Source organism: Corvus moneduloides, chromosome 2, assembly GCF_009650955.1.
Source record: "Corvus moneduloides isolate bCorMon1 chromosome 2, bCorMon1.pri, whole genome shotgun sequence".
In the NCBI taxonomy this organism is placed as follows: Eukaryota; Metazoa; Chordata; class Aves; order Passeriformes; family Corvidae; genus Corvus; species Corvus moneduloides.
Genome location: NC_045477.1, coordinates 43,947,344 through 43,965,530, shown reverse-complemented (window position 1 = coordinate 43,965,530; position 18,187 = coordinate 43,947,344).

The following is an 18,187-nucleotide window of genomic DNA, read 5'->3' as shown; positions in this document are numbered from 1 at the left end:
AATCATGAACAATTTTGAGCAAGCAGACAGAGATTCCTAAAAATGCAAAGTGAAGGATCCTGTGACTGGTTTGGTCTTTCACCAAAATGCAGCCTCCTGGCAATTCCAGGGTTATACCTGATGAGAATCCAATGAGCTGTGATGTTGCAGATTTAATGTTTAACTTGAGGGCTACACCTAAACATACATTCATCAGACAAACAGCATCCAAGGTATTGGAACTTCACCCTCTTGAGCTCTCTCTTTTCAGTCCTCGGAGGGAGCAATTCAGGTCTCCCTTGGAGATGCCAATTTTTATTTATTGAATTTGCTTGTTTTGGGTGCCTACTTTTAGATGGAGCCAAGCCAAACCTAGAGACCCCAGTCAAGTGCAATGTCCCATTCTTCAGGACATTGGTGTCTGTAGTGAGGGGCTATACAAACTGAAATGTACAATTTATGTGAGAGATGAAAGAGGCATGGAGAGATTTCCTTAGCAGCTATGGGAAGCCCATGGCTGGTTCAACAAGGTTCAACAATTGTGTGCAATGGTATCCAAAATGTGCACCCTTCACTCCTCTCCTAATACAATTTAATTTTTCTCTTGTATAAAAGCATTCAAGACTGAAAGTTACAGATTTTCTAGAAAAGACCCAGAAGGAAATATCTCATTTCTTGCACAACACGGGTCAACATACTGCATCTGATTGCTCACAAGTAAAAACCACAGCACCGTACCAGCTGCTAGCCAGAAAATTAACTCTATCCCAGCCAAAACCAAGAAAAAGGTGTAGGTTTCAGTCATGTTGCACCATTTCTTTAAAATCCTGATGTTAAATTCTCAAAGCAATATTGAATTCATCTCTTCTGGAAGTATGAGGTTTGATTTTATTTTCATGAGCTGGCTCTTGGACATAAGAAGTGTGAAGAAAGTTACAGTTCTCAGAGCTCTCTGAGAGTAAACAGCCTGCAAAAACAGGTTTCCTGCCCTTCAAGACTGATGTATTTTTGTTAAGCTGCCAGCCAGCTGGGAACAGTTGTGATATTTTAATCTTAAATCTATGGCCTGGGGTCAGTATCACTGAACTCAAGCCCATGACATCACCCTATTAAAAATAAACTTTATTTTCACCAGGTCATCTCCAACCTGTCTCCCTGTGTCAATACCAGGAGCAGAGCTTGTGGAGCAAGGCAGAAAGATCACTGGCACTACAGGTGAAACGTGTGTTTCATCCCCAAAATGGTAGTATCACATTCTCCAGAGTACTCCGAAAAAGTGGACAACATGTATTGAAAGTGCATTACAGACAGCTTCCAAAGAAGGCATTAAAGAAGATGGCTTAAAAATTTATAGAGACAAATTATTATTGTACAAAATGAAATTTTGATTTTTTTTGAGATGTTAGGATGTTTTTATAGAAATACCAAAGTTTATTATGTACTGATGCCTGGAAACAGTGCAATATCTCCAGAAGTACCCATCATTAGAAGTTTATTTAATCAGCAGCTGGTGACAGCAGTTGCAGTTCTTTGAAATATTCTTGATGTTACAGCAGTCCAGGGTGATGTTGCTGCTCTTCAGCACCATCTGTTGACACTGTCTCTAATTATTTTAATTAGGAACAGCAATCATATAGGCAAAAGTGCACCTTCCCCAACACAACCATGTAATTCAGTAAATGCACGACCAAGGGGGTGATTGGAAATGGGGCAAATGTAGCAGAAAAAGGCTGCACAAGAGTATGGCTGCTTGCCAGTAGTCCAGAGGAATTGGTTTTGCTTTAACCCATTATTATTATTAAATAAACCAGATAACTCATCCATACACAGATTATTGTAACAAAGTAGGGAATGTTTTAAATTTTAGCCTCAAAATATGGGGTCACCTTTCCTTGAAAATTTGACCAAAAACCATGGCAAAATTCAAACTGGTGGAGAAATCGTCCTCAGAGTAAAAACGATGCCACCAATCTCAAACAAGCCAACACTTCATGTTCTGATCATAATATACGTAAATGCATAATATCTGTGCCCTTGAAAAATCAATGAGTACTTAAAAACCTCCACAGGTACAGGATACAACTTGTGTTCCTGCCTTGCTGTATTGTTTGTGGCAGAATGCCTTCAAATCAGTTGCAGGGAGACTGTGGTACTCCTTGAAGCTAAAAACTTTTGCGATTTTTCTCCCTCTGCCATCAGTGTAAATGCCTGTTGGATTTCCCTGGAGAAATTGCTTTCATTTAATAAAGTTTATATGTTGCATGTGTTAAAAAAAGAAAACCTGCTGTGTAAGCCTATCTCTTGCAACATCGGTAAATTGATTTGCTTCTTGAGAGCAAGAATGATTTGTAACTCACAACAAAGCTAAAGTAGCATGACTAAATTAAGAGGAGCATCCAGGCAGCTGGAACGCAGTTACAGCATCAATGCACTTGCTGTGTTAATGTGATATTAAGGTTATGAATGTAGTGAAACAGGAACCAGAGTGCACAAAGATGCTCTTCCTTCCTTCCTACAGTGTTTGTCTGCTCGTGCTGGCATGGAAATGTCTGTGTGAGCTGAACAGGACCCGAGGACTACCTGCGGGTTTTGTGCGTGCAGACAGGAGATGCCACCTCAGCTCTGCGCTGCACCGGCTCATGGCAGTGACACAGTCTGTGCTCTGTCAGAGAGATTTTGCTCTTATCCTGCTTGTTTTCCTCAGTCTAAGGGAGGCAGGAAGTGAGTGGTTGCTCTCTTTGCACAGGAACACCAGGAGGCAGGGTAGGGTGCTGGGCACCTCTCACACGCCCCTAACTCTTCCAGGAGCTGCTGCCCCTGGGGCAGCAGGAAGGACCTACAGGAGTGCAGCCCTCGGCTGGGATGCACTGCAGCTGCAGTGGCTTTCTCAGAGTCTTACTTTCCAGTTGCCAAAGCTGGGTGTCCCTTGATCTCTGCAAAGAGCGTTTACTGCAGCAATAGAGCTGCCATGGGCCCTCTGGCAGCATTGGTCTGTGCTCACAAGTACAGAGCGAAGGTACAGGCCCCAAGTCATCTTAACCACAGTGAAACCTAGGTCCAGCCTCACTTTCTGGAGCCCACTCTGAAATACACAGGTAATGACTTCCTGGAAAGGATTTGCAGCAGAGTGTGAGAAACATGTGGCAGGATCTGGAGTTACCTCAGCCATCTACTCTGGTGAGGCTCTTAACCAGATGCCAAGTGTTGCTGTGTAAATCTGGGATGCGTCAACTCTGGATGCTAAACACTGTATGAGACACGTTCTGCAGAGACAGGTCACTGGCACAACCTTATGGCTATGTTTTCACCAGTAAATAAAAGAGGCTGTTTTCTGGCCTGTAAGCCAAAGCTGCAGGTTCAGCCACAGCTGAGATCTTGCTTCTGCAAAGAGGAAAGCATCCCCATCTTCATGGCAGCTGATATGTAGAAGGTCCTGAGAAACACCAGGAAAACAACGTTTAACTTAACCCTTGCGTTTGTTTTTCCCCTTCCTGTTTTGCTTTATACTAATATATTTCTTTGCTTTTCTTGCCATGAAAACCTTTCTCTGCTTTTGTCTACTCAGCAGAAAGGGGAGAGCAGTGGGAATAAAAGAAACCCTCTGTCAAGCTGCCTGCCTCACACACAGACTTGCAGCAGGTTTTTCTGAGAGACTGTGAAACACCATGGACCTTGCCTGGTGCTCATGCTCTGGTCTCCTGGAGTGGTGTGGAGGGGAGCTGTGCTTACAGGTGGTGGTTGCCTCCCCTTCCATGGTACTCAACCCTCATCCTCCCTAGGCTCAGGGGAAATCTCTGAGATGCTGGTTATCATTTTGGGGGTTCCTTAGCAGAGTCTGAAAAAGCATGAAGGGTGAGTCACATTCAACCAGCAGAATGGTTTCATGTGATGGAACTGAGGCTGCACCTCACAGGCCCCGGCAGGGAGCAAGTTCTGTCTGAGTCCCCCAGGAGAATGCTGGAGGCTGCAGAGGGCTGTGGGAGCCCAGCCCAGTCCAGCCTTATCCGTGCTGTTCACATGGAGCCGCCCTTGGCAGGAGCCATATGCTGGGTTTGGTATCAGAGGATGCTGACTTGGATGTAACATGGATGATCAGAACAGCAAGATCCAGGAGTCAGCAAGGAAGGTAAGATACTCAAGACATATTGACTGGCTCTGCATGCAGGTGGTGTGACACAGCTTGTGTCCCTCCATCTACACTTCCCTCCTTAACGCTGGGGCTCTATGGATCTGCCTTCCAGGATGAGTTGCTGGTCTGTGCTGTTCTTGTCTTCCCTGACTTTGCCTGGGGAAGTTCAGCCAGCACAGACCACAGTTTGCCAGCCCTTACTTTATTTTCCATATGTCACCCAGTGAAGACTCTGGCAGAAGTTAGCTGCACCTTTGGTTAGCACAGGTGAAGTCAGTAGGAGACGACCCAGTAATTCCTCCATGTTCTTGGGTGCACCATGATCCTGTTGTGACAGGAGACTGAGCAGGGTTAAATGTGCCAGGCCCACTTCACTCATGCTCCAGGTTCCTTTTATAATGTCCCTTGCTACCCTCTGCTATGTGATTTCTGCAACAAATCACTTAGATATCAGGAATCTGCACATATTTCACCCAGGGACAACCAGTGATGAGCGTTAGTGCAGACTTCATTAGTGCTGGTGTGATGACAGTCTCTCAAATGTCAAGTCTGTGCACATGCCTGGGCCCTGCTTTCTTTCAGCAAGGTCTATTTTTGTTAAAGGACAACTTGGGAATTTTCAGAGCATGCACTCTTCATCCCTTAATGCTGCTCTGCAAAGTCAGTATTTTCCACTGTGATGGGCTGCAGTTTTTGGGATGAGGGAGAAATGAGTCAGCCAGAGGAATGAGCGAAATGCTTTAGAGGCTCCAGTGAGCTACTACAACTGCTGCTAATAAAACATGTTACGTTGTATTACACACCCATCTGGGTTTTCTGCAGGTCTTTTCAAAACTCCTTGTAAGTTTGAGGTGTCTTCTGTCTTTTGTCTACAATTCCTTCACAGATTTTTCATTCATTTTTGAATGGCTGCTGGGAAAAAAGGTACTGCATTGAGCAAAAGGAATGATATATCTGAGCATGAAAGACATTTCAAAAGACAAATGTCCCAACCCAGGCTGTTAACCTTATGACTCCAACATGAGGATTATGGTCTACTGAGAGCTAGAAACTTTTTTTTGCGAAGAAAAGGACCTTTCATCTCAGTATTGAATGAGGAGAACTGAAGAACTGCTCCCCTTTCTTTCTGCAGCAGAGTAAAACTGTCTTTAGCAGCATTATCAGGCTGCTGGCAGAACTTGGAGTCAGGTTCATAACAAACTGAATTAAGACTGTTTTAAAGAAGACCTGAATTTTTCTTTTTAATTTGCTTGTTGCGCTAAGAAGTTTTCCACAGAGACTGCCTCAATTTGCCCCAGGTCATTTAACCATAATTCAGTTAGCACAAGTGATGGATTAATTTCATTAAAATGATCCAATATTCAATTTTGATTATAATTTGGAGATGCTGCATGTTGAGTTACTCATTACTGGATCGACCTTTAGCATCACAGAAGAACTCTTCTGAAGATTGCGCCCCACATCCCCCAGACAAGGCTGACAGGTTCGTGTCCATGAGGCACTGACCGTGTATTGAGAACAAGGCAGGCCTTAAAGTCACTGCAGAACAGGTGCTGACCTGTGACCAAATCCCTCACACTGTTTCCTTAAAGCAGGGAAGAGAGACCAGATGACAACAGCCAATCTAACTTCTCACAGTAAGGAATTGTCATATGGATGCTTTTGTTGGATGTATTTTGGTCACATTCCTGGTTTAGTTGACTAAAGCTGGCTAAAAAGAACTTGAGTGCATTGGTCTTCCCTTTCTGCCATCAGCCACAGCAAGGTCAGTCTTGCCCCATGATGGATATGTCCCGAGCAGTGGCTGCTGGCAGCATGGTCTGGCAGGGGGGATGAGGTCCTGAGTGGCCCTGTGGGGCCCAGGAGGAAGGGTCATGGGCATGGTGCCCACCCCAGGTCTGCCTGCATTCCCCCTCTGCTGCTGAAGGCTGCACAGACAAGTGGACACTGAGGTTTGATGGAGCAATTCTGAGTGACCCAAGCAAGAGCTGTGGCAGCCAGCCTTGGGGATGTGACCTGCCGAGGCACCCCTGAGGTGTGCCAGCATTCCAGCCTGGACACAGTGCTGTGAAGCACCTGACCATCCTATTGCTGAGATGTAACCCTGCCTCCTCCAGGGATGCAAAGCTGACTAAAGAGCCTCTTCATTATGGAGGACACACTCTCTCTCCTGTGCTCCGATGCTCTGGTGCTTGCAGTGAGGGCCCTGCTGCCAGGAAGGCCTTGCAACTGCGTGTGCAGCCACATTCATGGGGTTCCAGTTCTGCCCAGCCCCTGGAAGCCTTTGATCCAGCACAGCATCGAGATGCAGCGGAGTTGTGTCCTTCTGGGACTACTTCCCATCCAATTAAGCTTCTGTGTGCTGTGATCTCTATCTCAGTAGTAAGCTGATCCTCTGGCAGGGTATTCGATCAGAAATTAATTAGTGGGAACAAAATGTTGTGCGTAAGTACACTCTTAAGTTTTTATTCTAATAACCTAGTTAATCATTTTGCTTCCTCAAGCAAAGAAAAAGTGTGAATTCCAGTGCTTTGATCAGGCCTTGACATTTTGATGCTAAATTGCTGAGATAAGAATCCAGACCAATAGTGTTATACAAAAGCAATTTGAAAGACTTTTGGTAGTTTTGAAAGTGCCCTTTCTGGAAGATGGACCAGGCACTCAGAAAAAGGTCTGTGCCCCAACACGATACCAAAAAATGTTGGTGCTATATGAGGTGGGGAGGAAGTTGCGCATTATCCAGTGGTAACTGGATTGAACTGCAAAGTACTCAAGACTTTAATTATTTTCCTTAGGCTCTGTTTGTGAGTGGAGGCTTTTGGGAATCTCAGGGATGCAGAGCAGGCTGCAGGAGAACACCCCCTCTGATACCACTGCTCCTTGTTCTGCTATTCCTGTCCAGCCAAAGCAGAACATGATTTTTGCTCCAAAGTCTAGCAACACTTAATTTTTCTCTGCTTATTCTTTTCATTCATATTCCTCAAAAATGAACATGGATTTTATCTACTTGGTACAGATCTTCACCATCTGCTGGTGACACTCAATATTCTCATTTTGTTTTGAAGTGGCCTAATTGAGTAGAGATCATGTTGCAATGAGACGTGTTAGAGAACACGTCTGCAGGCAGGCTGCAGGAGTCAATAGAAGCAGTCCCTTCTCACTGAAACAGACAGAGCACCTTCCTAGAAGGAAATCATGAGTTAGACCACTTACATTGGTATTTACACGAACAACCCATTTAACATAAACACCAGAGCAGATGGACTCCAGCATTCCAATGCCCTGCAGCTATGTGCAGCCCTGGAATCCCAGCTCAGCAGAGAACAGCACTAACAGGAGCTCCCTGTGTCCTGTAAGACAGGTCAGCAGTGCTCATCTGCAGGTTTACTGCACTAACAGGAGATGATTTAATGTTGGCATTTTGAAGCTGGTTGTTTTACTGAGGTAGCACAAAGGCAAGGATGTGAGGTTGGGGTGGGATGGGGTGGGGCACTTTTCCACATCTGGGACTCTACTTACAAGCTAGTGGAATATTTTTTTGATTCTGAGCTTAGTTTTCCGTCTTTCCTTTCGTATAAACCTTTTTATTTTGACATGAAATCAATAATGCAAGCCACTGGGACACTTGCCCTTAGTGGGCTGTCATCATCACCAGAGTACACAGAAATACTAGCTGTGGATCAGCTTGGAGTTGTTTGGAGCAGGAGGGCATGTGGCACACAACAAAAATTGCTCATGGCCAAGTGGGATCATTCTTAGCAGAGTGAGCTTAGACAGGGATTTTTCATGAATCTGGCACCAGAGCTGTGGCACTTGTGCCCTCTGCTTGGTGGAGGTTGAGACTGGAATACTCCAGATTTCTCTATGCAACCCTTCATCAGCTGATTAGAAACCTGGAATCTTTCTGAACAGAAAAATAATTGGAAAACCTCTGTCACATTTCTCCAAGTTCAAAAATACAGTTCTGATAACTTGAAACATCATGGTAGGCTTCAGAAACTGGGATAGTACTCGTCTGTTAGACATCATCTGCCTTGATACCCATAAGCTCTTTCTAAATGGAGGGGAACTGTAAGGAAAAGTGATGTACTGCAGTCTTGTACCTGATTTCTTAGCACTGGAGTGCCTTGAATAACTACTTTTTGTGTTAGTTAGTTTGGAAATAATGTCTGTTATTGCTTCATACCACTTCTGTCTAGCCCAGCATATTTCTGGTGGTGGCCTTATGCAGTGAAACTTCTGTGTTTTGTAAGTGGCTGACATTAGCTGGTCAAACACCAAATAGATTTGTTTGCAGTGACTTTATTGAGCTCTGTTTTGATCTTCAGATCTTCCTCCTTAGGAGTGCTGCCTTGCAGACAACACACTTCAGGTTTAAGTCCCTGTCTGGAGAAAGGCTTTCAACTGCAAAGGTGCTATAACGTTTTCAAAGCTTTCTTCATCACAGATAAAGATCTATACTTGCCTACAGTCAACACCTTTGAAACACCATAAGCAAAACAGAAGCCATCAACAAGCTGCATTAATAGTTTAGAAAGGTGTTTAATTATTTATGATGAAGCTTCAGCATATTCTTCATATAAAACTTCACTGTAAAGGAGTTGTCTTTAGATACACTTCTCTCTGCTCACTACCGTACCACTGGGAACAGTTTATAGGGCTTTTATTTATCAGAGATCATCAGCAACATTTAGTTAACTTGGAAGAAGTGTATTTAAGGTATTTTGCATACAGAGGTTGTGGTTGCTGCTTGGGTAGGCAGGAGTCAGCACAGGCTTATTTGGTTTCTGCTGGCAATACTGGCAGAGGGAGAGTGCAGGTTACTTAGAAAGCATGGATATAAGGTATTTCATTACAGGTTCTCAGATAACACAATGAAACTGCCATGGTCTGAGCAGCTGTACTGATAGCTGAGACCCCAGTGCTGAGCCGGGAGACTCTGTCTGCCACAGCACTGGGAATTGAATAGTCATTTGATCTTCCAAACTCAAGTTTTCCAGGTATTAGAGCAACTTCCTTTGTAAATGTTTGTGGAGTTAGAAACAGCTTATAAGGGACTCAACAGTCTCAAAGGACTGGGAGTTAGAAATGGATTAGGAATATTAATATCTAAATATTATTATCTAAAAGTTAATTTATCTAGCCAGACAAGAATATAATTTCCTCCCTGATGTCCATTAGAGGACCCTTTAATGTGCAACATTGATTTTATGTTGTAGCACCAATGAATCCAACAATTTAATTTGCCCGGCCAGAACAGGTGGTCTCTGTGTCACTCTCCTCTGCATACTTGGCTTTCTTGGGGAAGCTGGAGGTGGCAGGAGAGAGTCAGGGACACAGAGTTTGTGTTTCTGTCCTTGGCTTGTCTCAGGCTGAAATTAAACAAGTGTGACATGAGGTGAGGGCAAATGAGGAATATGGGCTGAAAAAGTAAAACAGATTTTCAGGAGATAAAATCTGGTTTCTCAGAAGCACTTCTCTCACCACCAGCATCTCTCCTGTTACATCTGGATGCTCTTACCCTGCCTTTCCAGGTTAATTTTTCCCGTTTGCAAAAGGATCTTAACATTTCCTGCATTCGTAGCATTGCATCCAAATGTATAATTCCAGAGACTATCAATGAACTTTCACAAACCCTCAGATTTACCAAGGCAGAAGATGTTAAATGGTCACTGATGTATCAAAAGATCATTGCTAAACATGGAAGTTGAATATTGTCTTCCTGAGGTCCAAGCTGGTCCCTACTCCCACAGCCCTGGGGTGTGCTCCACCTTCTGCAGAGGTGTCCAGATGTGTCACCCCTTGATGGAGCTTGGGTCACTGCATGGAATGGCTGGTAGTCTAAGTCCCGTCCTCAGGGAAAACATAAAGAGCAGGATAATTAGGCTAAGAACACAGATTCACAGGCAGATTTTTTGCACATTTATTGGTACAGCCAGTGGATAGGAAAAAAAAAATGGTTAGAAATAAAGAATGATGTAGTCTTATACAGTAGCAGAACTAGAAGGAGTGAATTTCACAGCTTCTGCTGGGAGTTCATCTTTTCTTTGACTACTGCTAGCCTATACCTGCTGGGCATCACTTTTATCTCTGACTCATAGGACACTTCTGAAGAAATGTCCTTCCCTGGCACTTTTTAAACTTGAAAAAATCTCATAATCTAAGGCATTTCAAAGAGGAAAAAGAGGCTCTGGACCTACTTGCAAGAATGTTATCATGCTACCCTCTAAAAGTCCTGGTTTTCCCCTCTGTATGTGAAACAAAAAAGTGCTGAAGAAAAGAGAAGAAAAGAAGACCAGGTACTGTTACAGTGCAGATACTGCAACACGTGTATCAAACAACGAGGCCTGTGGAAAAGAAATATATAAGACTGATTCGTGGTAGATGTTTCAGAGATGTTTATTTCTCCAGCCGCATGGCCGGAGCTCTGCCGAGGAGCTGCTCAACCACGGGACCCGAGGGTCCCTGCCCACGCAGGGGAACACAAAACAACCAATGGGGAACGAGGCTGACCAGGGGCAGGGAAACCCCGTGCCTCTTGCCCAGGGCCCCTCTCCCAGGACCACATGGCAGGGGGAGGGCCCCAACAAGGTACCAAGTCAATGTACTTGGAAAACAAAGCAGCATTTAGAGACAGGTTTATTTAGCACTATGCCTATGATGTTTTTGGTCACCTTGGGAGCTTTTAGACCTGTGGGTTCTGAAGATCTGAGATGAGGCTCTTGCCTTCTACAGATAGTAAATTTCTTGCCCTTGTGCTTGCAGAGGAAATACAATCCAAAGGAATAGTAACAGCCTAAGTCAAGAGAACACCTTTGCTATTTAAAGAAAATTGTGTTTGGACTAGGGGGAATCTGGCTCATCATACTTAAATATTTGAACCTGGCAGTAGTAGCCCAACTCTCTGTTTCCCCACTTGAAACTTCCATGGGCTCTTCACAAAGTAATCATCATGGTGACAACACTCAGGGACCTGAGTCTTCCCTGTTTGTGCAAAAACTCACAGTAATGGCACAGCTTGAGCTTTGGTGTCTGAAACAAGAACAAGAGGAAAAAGAAAGACAGGATTCAAATCAAATTGTACATTGATTTAACTAGCTTAGATCCCTTCTCCAAGGAAAATGCTGCAAGAGCAGAGATCTGGACTTGATGATCTGAAAGTTGTATTCGTGTTTCAAGCTGAGATCCAGCTCTTCTCGCAAGACATCTATTGTATAGGCAGGAAATGTGAAGTTTCTCACATTTTCTCAGCTCAAGAATGTAGATGGAAACACAATCATTTGCCATTTTGCAGGTATCTTATTTTTGTTCTACCAGAAATGTGTACCATTGAAATTACTACTGCATAAAAAGTCACTAAAGTATCATATTGAGGCATGGTGAGATGCAAGCTTCTTGAGCAGGCTTTTGTTTCTCCTATGAGAAGCCCATAAGTAGAATGGAGATGTTATGGAAGTCTTTCCTTTAGGTAGAGTATGAGAGCTCTTGGACACTTTTGTCTCACACAGCAAATTGGCTATCACTGTCCTAGGCAAATAAACTGCTCCAGAACAGTACTCCCTCTCATCGCTCTATTCCCAAATAACAACCCCCTTTCCCATGTGGACAATTATGAGGAAGGTCAGCTCCCTTTCTGTTCACTGTGCACATTATGCACATACATGGCAATCCTTCGGCCATGTGGAAATTTGCTCCAGAGGCCCTTATCACCTAGGAGACAAGTTTTTAGGCCAGCACCACTACTATGAACCCACTAGATGTCCATGCACATCCTCTTGGTTCCTGGGGCTCTTATTTGTCATCTTGTTGTTGTGAGAGAGGGCCTGGTTAAATTAAAACTGGAGAAGAGCATAAGCACAACTTCAGCACTCCTGCAAGAGTCTGTTGCCACTCTCAATATCATCAAGCTCTGGCAGAGGAGGGGCTGTGGGTCTGTGGCCCAGCTGAGCTGCTGCACAACATAGTGTGGATTTTGAGGATGTAAATGAGTTTTAACCAGCATTGACAATTGCATGCATCCGTGTCTTTCCTGCAGAAAGTCCTGCAGAAACAAAAGCAATTATTCTGGTTAAAAACAAGGCTGTAGAGCAGGCAAAATGGGCTCCAAGAAAGCAAGCATGCTTTTCCATTAAAACAATTGGCATAATGTAGTTCTATGAAACATTTTCTTCATTTCCAAAGTTATTTTTATTCACTGAGCTCGATGTTACTTGCTAATTAAAAAAAAAAATTAAGCAGAGGAAGGGTTTTAATTTTAAAGGCTTCCTCTGCCTTTTTGAAGTAAGAAACTCAAACCGAAGCACTAGTTGGTAGCTTAGATTCAGAAATAACTCAATGCAGATCTCCTTCCTATCAAAGATGTTTGCTAACTCAGGGGTCACTGTCATTGTAGAGGGGACACAGCAGGTATGCAGCCTGTGACATAGCTTTCTGGTTACCATGCTCTGAAGCTATCAAAAGCTTAAGGTCCAGGTTATCCACCCTGAGCTGGATCTGTTTCATTCTGGTTTTTTTTTTGGTCCTACACACATTCTGCTCTGAGAGGCTGAGGCCTTACCCAAGGATTGGATGTTTGCCTGTTCTGTGTGTTTGCCTCTGTTTGTTCTGTGTGTTTTGACTTCATGTGTTCAAAACACCATCAAACAGAAGGAGAATTAACAAACCCTTAGTGTGCTGGGGGTTGAGTGGTCATATCAGCATGCAGAAGCTTCTGGCCATGGCAGCTGCCTTCATTTTGGGGAACTGAATGCCCACTTGGTTAGACGTAGCAGAAAACTATTGCATGTGGGCAAAGTGATGAGGATGGTGAGACACTGGAACTGGTTCCTGAGAGAAGTTATGGATGCCCCATCATAGGAAGACGGACTAAGCTTTGAGCAACCTGATCTAGTGAAAGATGTCCCTGCCCATGGTCAGGGGCTGGACTAAATCTTTAAAGGTCCCATACAACCTAAACCATTCTATGATTCTATGATGAAGTGATGAGTTTGGACCCTGGGGTCCAGGTTGTTTCCTAATGCTCTGACTGAAAAACCTGAGTAGGAAGGAAAGATGTGGTAGCTGCTGTGTATTTGTGAGAGAAAGAGGGAAACCATCAAGGTTCTGCTCTGTAGGCAACCAGAGAAGTGCTTTCTGTGAAACTACCAGAAAAAAGAAACAAAGCATGAAACTGCGTGGAAGGAGTCAAGGCCAGAGAAAATGTATCTTACTATGTACTCGGGGAAAAACACCCTTTACATACTTGGAAAATAACATACCTCTCAGCCTTTTTTCCTAGTAGAAACACTTTGCAATTTTGTTCAATTCCTTGGATCAAAAGAAGCAACTACCCAGGCAATTCAGACCAAGCTACAGACCACAGCCCTGGTTTCCTTGTGCATCACAACAGCAGGGTGGTGATTGCTCTGGTGCTGCTTCCTGGTTGTCCTGAAGATGAGGACTGGGTAAATGAAGCAGAACAAAACCAACATGGAGAATATTATCATTGGTACACAGCAAATGAGTCACACAATGTTCCAGGTATTTGAGTGCAGAAGTTTTCTCTGCTGGATTATTTGAATGAAGCATATTGTATTTGATTGTGTCGGTAGAAAAGATTTTTCCTCCAGTAGCATTTTTAGATTACTTGTTCTTCTTCATGCATTTATTTGCAGTAGATGCAAAGAAAACGTGTGTGTTCTGCTATCTCTTTTTATACTGTTGAGCACAGATGTAAGTTCTTTAAGATAAGGATGTTATTATTTGTAGCAATGGGGAACAAAGACTCCCAAAGTTATTTAACTGCTTGGTGCATCCTGGGGGCGGTCTGATCTTGAAACACTAACATTGTAATAAAACATGATGATAATAGTGTCTTTGGGAGGGCACTTACTGAAATTGGTTTTTGGGTGTTGTCAAGCACTTTTATATACCAAATAGATAATAGACAATAAATTAGAGGTAGTAATTAAAAATTGGAACTTATCTGAATGTAATTTTCAAGGAGATAAGGGTATTGCTATTCATAAAATCTACAGTGCTCAGTCAGGAAGGTGACAATCGTGTGTGATTCAAGTGATCTATGATATTCTAAAGCGGCAAATCACATAGCTGTGGCATTTAGTAACAGCTATCAGGTGACAAAGAAAGATGGATCAAAACATGTTTGTACAAAACATGTCCATTATGAATGACAAGTATTAATAAGTACCACTGATTTTAATGCAAATAAGCATCACATTCATAAACATCATATTCCGCTGAGAAGCCCTTCATATTTTAAATATGGTCTCTCTTTCTTGTCGTTGTCTCAAAGGCTGAGAGTGTATAGGTCTTAAATCTTCCAAGTTTTGACCTCTCAGTCAGGATCAGTTTTTGGCCATTCCCTACCACCCATAGTCTCCACAGCAGCTGAAGGAAGGGGAAAGTAAAAGGTGGTGGAGACCCATCCTCCAACTCCTACCTTCAGGAGATCTGTGCATAGAGTCTGATAAATCCTATCCTCAGTCTCTGAAGGTTTGGGGAATGGAGAGGCTGGCTCTAACTTTCTGTTGGGCACTTAGTGTAAATGGTTAAATTTACATGGGAGAGTAGTGGTTTGAGTGGCCAGCAGGGAAAGGGCTTGGTGTCCATGTCAGGGACTGTAGGAGAGAAGATGCCTCACAGCCACTCTCCATGGTGAAAAGCTGGCCAACAGTCATCAAAACTAGATTTGATTAGCTGGGGGCCCAGGCTCACCCCAGTGAATGTCCTGCTTGGTCCTCTGCTTGAAAAGGGGAAATTAATATCTTTCAGGCAGACCTGTGGGAAGTGGTGATCCTGTAGCTGGGGACAGAGAGAGCCCTGGCACAGGGACGGCAGGGGAAGAAGACCTGCCCTGGCTGTGCAGGGAGAAAAGCCCTTCTCTCCCACACATGGCTGCCTGGGGCAGTCACCTTTCCCTTCACTCAGCTTGGCCCTCACCACTCACCTCGGCACTGGGGTCTCTGGGCTCTGGTCTAATGCACCACAAGGCATCTTTCTCAGGCTGGGAGCAAGGGTGTCCATGCAGCGGAGACCCCCATGGGGCCTCCTCTACGATTTCCCTTGCACTACTCCCCAGTGCTCCCTGGGTGAGGAACCATTTGTGTCTCCAAATGCAGCACTGAAGCACGTACTTTGTCCCCAAGACCTGTCAGCTGCTCTCAGTGGGGAGGAATGTTCAGTGTAATTGGCACTTGGCATCCCAGAAAGCACCAAAGGTGGATGCTGGCAGTGGCTCTGGCACTGGGTGTGATGCCCTGACCCACTGGGGGAGCTGCTGCCTGCTCATGGCTGCAGCCCTCGTGCCCAGCCTGGCCTTGCTGGGGCTGGTGGCCCGGCTTCGAACGTGGCAGCTTTGCACTCTCACATGGGGCTGTCTGCGCCTTGCGAGCCCCAGTGATAAATCTGCCCTGGGATTAGTCTCCAGCAGCCCTGGCAGCTGCCATTCCTGCTCAGCTCCCTGTGGTGTGCAGGGAGAGTCAAGGTGCCCATGGGGTCCGTGGTGCCCTGGGGAGGGCACACTGAGGCTGGGCAACTTGGCAAGAGTCCAGCCAGCCCCACAGCCTGGGTGCTACAGCCATGGCACAACCAGGGCAGCACTGCAGCCTGCCTGGCACAGCAGGGCACAGGGCCAGGGACATGCCTGCTGCTGCTTTTTGGCCTCCCTCACACTCCCTGGGAAATGCACCCAGGGATTTGCATGGACCTCACCACCCGTCAGTGGAGAGGGAGTGGAGGTTCCTCCTTTGCTTTCTTTAAAATAAAAATTCAACCCTTATTCCATGCCCTCTCTGCCTCCCACACAACTTCTAATACTTGCAATTAATTATTTTTCAGTTTCATTTTTGTAAAACACAAATGTTTCTCAGGGAGAGAAATCTGACAGCTCTTACCTAGAGGGTGCTATATAATCCTAAAAGTAGGGGGAAAATTAAAAGTAGAAATAAAAGCAGGAAAAATCAAAGATATCTGGCTGTCACCAGAAACCCATGAGTGTATTTGATCTCAGGAAATAATATGTTAAAATGAAGTGGAAAACCCAGAAAACGGTAATGGAAAGACAGGTGTAAAATTAGGACCTGGTGCAGCCAGCAGTGAACCAGGGAGATCTGAGTCCTGAGCACTATGAAGAGGTGGGCTGAGTGCTGCCGAGTGCTATTGCAGTGACAGGGAGGGCAACTTCTTGCAAGGCTGGTTTTAGGTCACAAATACTTTGCAATCAGCTTTTTTCCCTCCGTCAATAAGTGAAACCTACAAAAGGCAAAAGGCATCTTGTCGATGCCTTAAGTGGAAAACACCCTCTCAAGTATGTTTGATAGTGATCTGAGACACAGCTGCCAGTCCTGGCAGGCAGCAGCAGCCCAAACATGCTATTCTTAGACCTGGAAAGCGTAAGTAGGTCAAGTTACAATTGGTTCTTATAAACACCATCTCCACCAAAATCAGAAATCAATATGAGGTCAGAAATTTGCAGTATGTTGAATCAGCAAGATAAAATGGATGGGGTTGGTAAGAGCATGGTGCTAATAGCACCAAGGTTGCGGGTTTGATCCTCCTGTGGGCCATTCATTTCAGAGCGGGACTTCATGGTTCTTCTGGGTCCCTTCCAGATTAGACTATTCTGTGATTCTGTACTTTTGGTTCATCCCCATTTTTACCAAATGTGGTTTTGCTCCATATGCTATCAGCAGCTGGAGACTTCTCCCTGGCTGGGGAGGTACCATGAGCCCCCTGAAGGTCTGGCAGATACAAGACAGCAGTACAGTTTGGGGATGGTTTTTATTTACACATCCTGAGGTAAAGCTAAATAGTTAATGAGATTCAAAAAATAATTGCAACTTGTCAAGTGCTTGGCGATTGATAATAAACACATGGCAAGTGTGACTGGGCTGATTCCAGAGTCACAGGGCCTTGCTTGCCACAGCTGAGAGGGATGCACAGGTTGTGCCAGTCCATCCGGGTGCCTGACTCCTGGAAATGCAGTTCTTCAGTCATGCCTGTCCTTGGCCAGTGCCAGCCAGCCAGGAGGCCTGGAAGCTTGTGGGAGTGACCACTTCCAGGCCGTTTGCTGAGCATTCATTTCAGGTCCCATTCTTCACTGGCTGCACCAAGGGCTTCCCAGGGACTGGGGCATCAACGGTGACTGGAGGCACAGCAGGAGGCAGAGTTCTCCTGAGCAGGGCTTCCCAAGGTGTCCTAGAGGAGTTACCATCGCTGATCTCCTGTGTCTTTCGGAGCTGCTCACAGCTGGTTGACACAACCCTGAGCAGCAGTGGGCTGCTTTTGTTAAACTGCTGGCTGGAAAGGAGGCATGAGGAGCAGCAGAGGTGGATGGGGCTGGGCAGCTGAGGTGCTCCACAGGGCACTGTGTCCCTGAGAGGGCTGTGCCAGTGTCCTGCCTGCTCCTGAGGGTGGCTATACCTCCACCAGTGTCTGTGCTCCTCACACAGGACACATCACCAGGGTCCTGGCTTGCCCAAAGACACTACTCTCTGCTCTGTCTGTGCTTTTGCCTTTCTTTCTTTCTGGGATGGAAACATTTAGACATGGAGGGAGTTAATTTGTAGGCCAAAATGTGTAAAATGTGTAGAAATTGGTGTAAAATGTGGGTAGAAAATCCAGTGTAGATTTTAATCCTGTATTCTCTTTTCCCCCCACCCGTTTTCATCTGCTCAATTTTATTCCATATTTTATCCAGCCTTTGGGTCTGGCATTACAGATTTGTTTCTACTCTATTCCACACAAGTATTACATTACAGCTCAGGGACCTCCTTCACATCCATTTGAGCACTGCCTAATTATAGCTCGAGCTGGCCTTGTAAATAGGCACAGAATCTTTTCCAAATCATGTTCCTCTTCATCCTTTTCATTAAAAAGGCAGATGGGCTGCAGTTATTTACAGCCACCTTGGTGGAGGAACCAAGACCAGAACATCTTTATCAGCACTGAGCTCATACTGATCATGAAGAAAACATCCATGCTTGATTGCAGACAATGAGAAGGGAGGAATACACCAAAAGGAGGTTTTCAGATAAGTCTGATAGGCAGGGAAATGTCTGGAGACTGATCAGTAAGCTT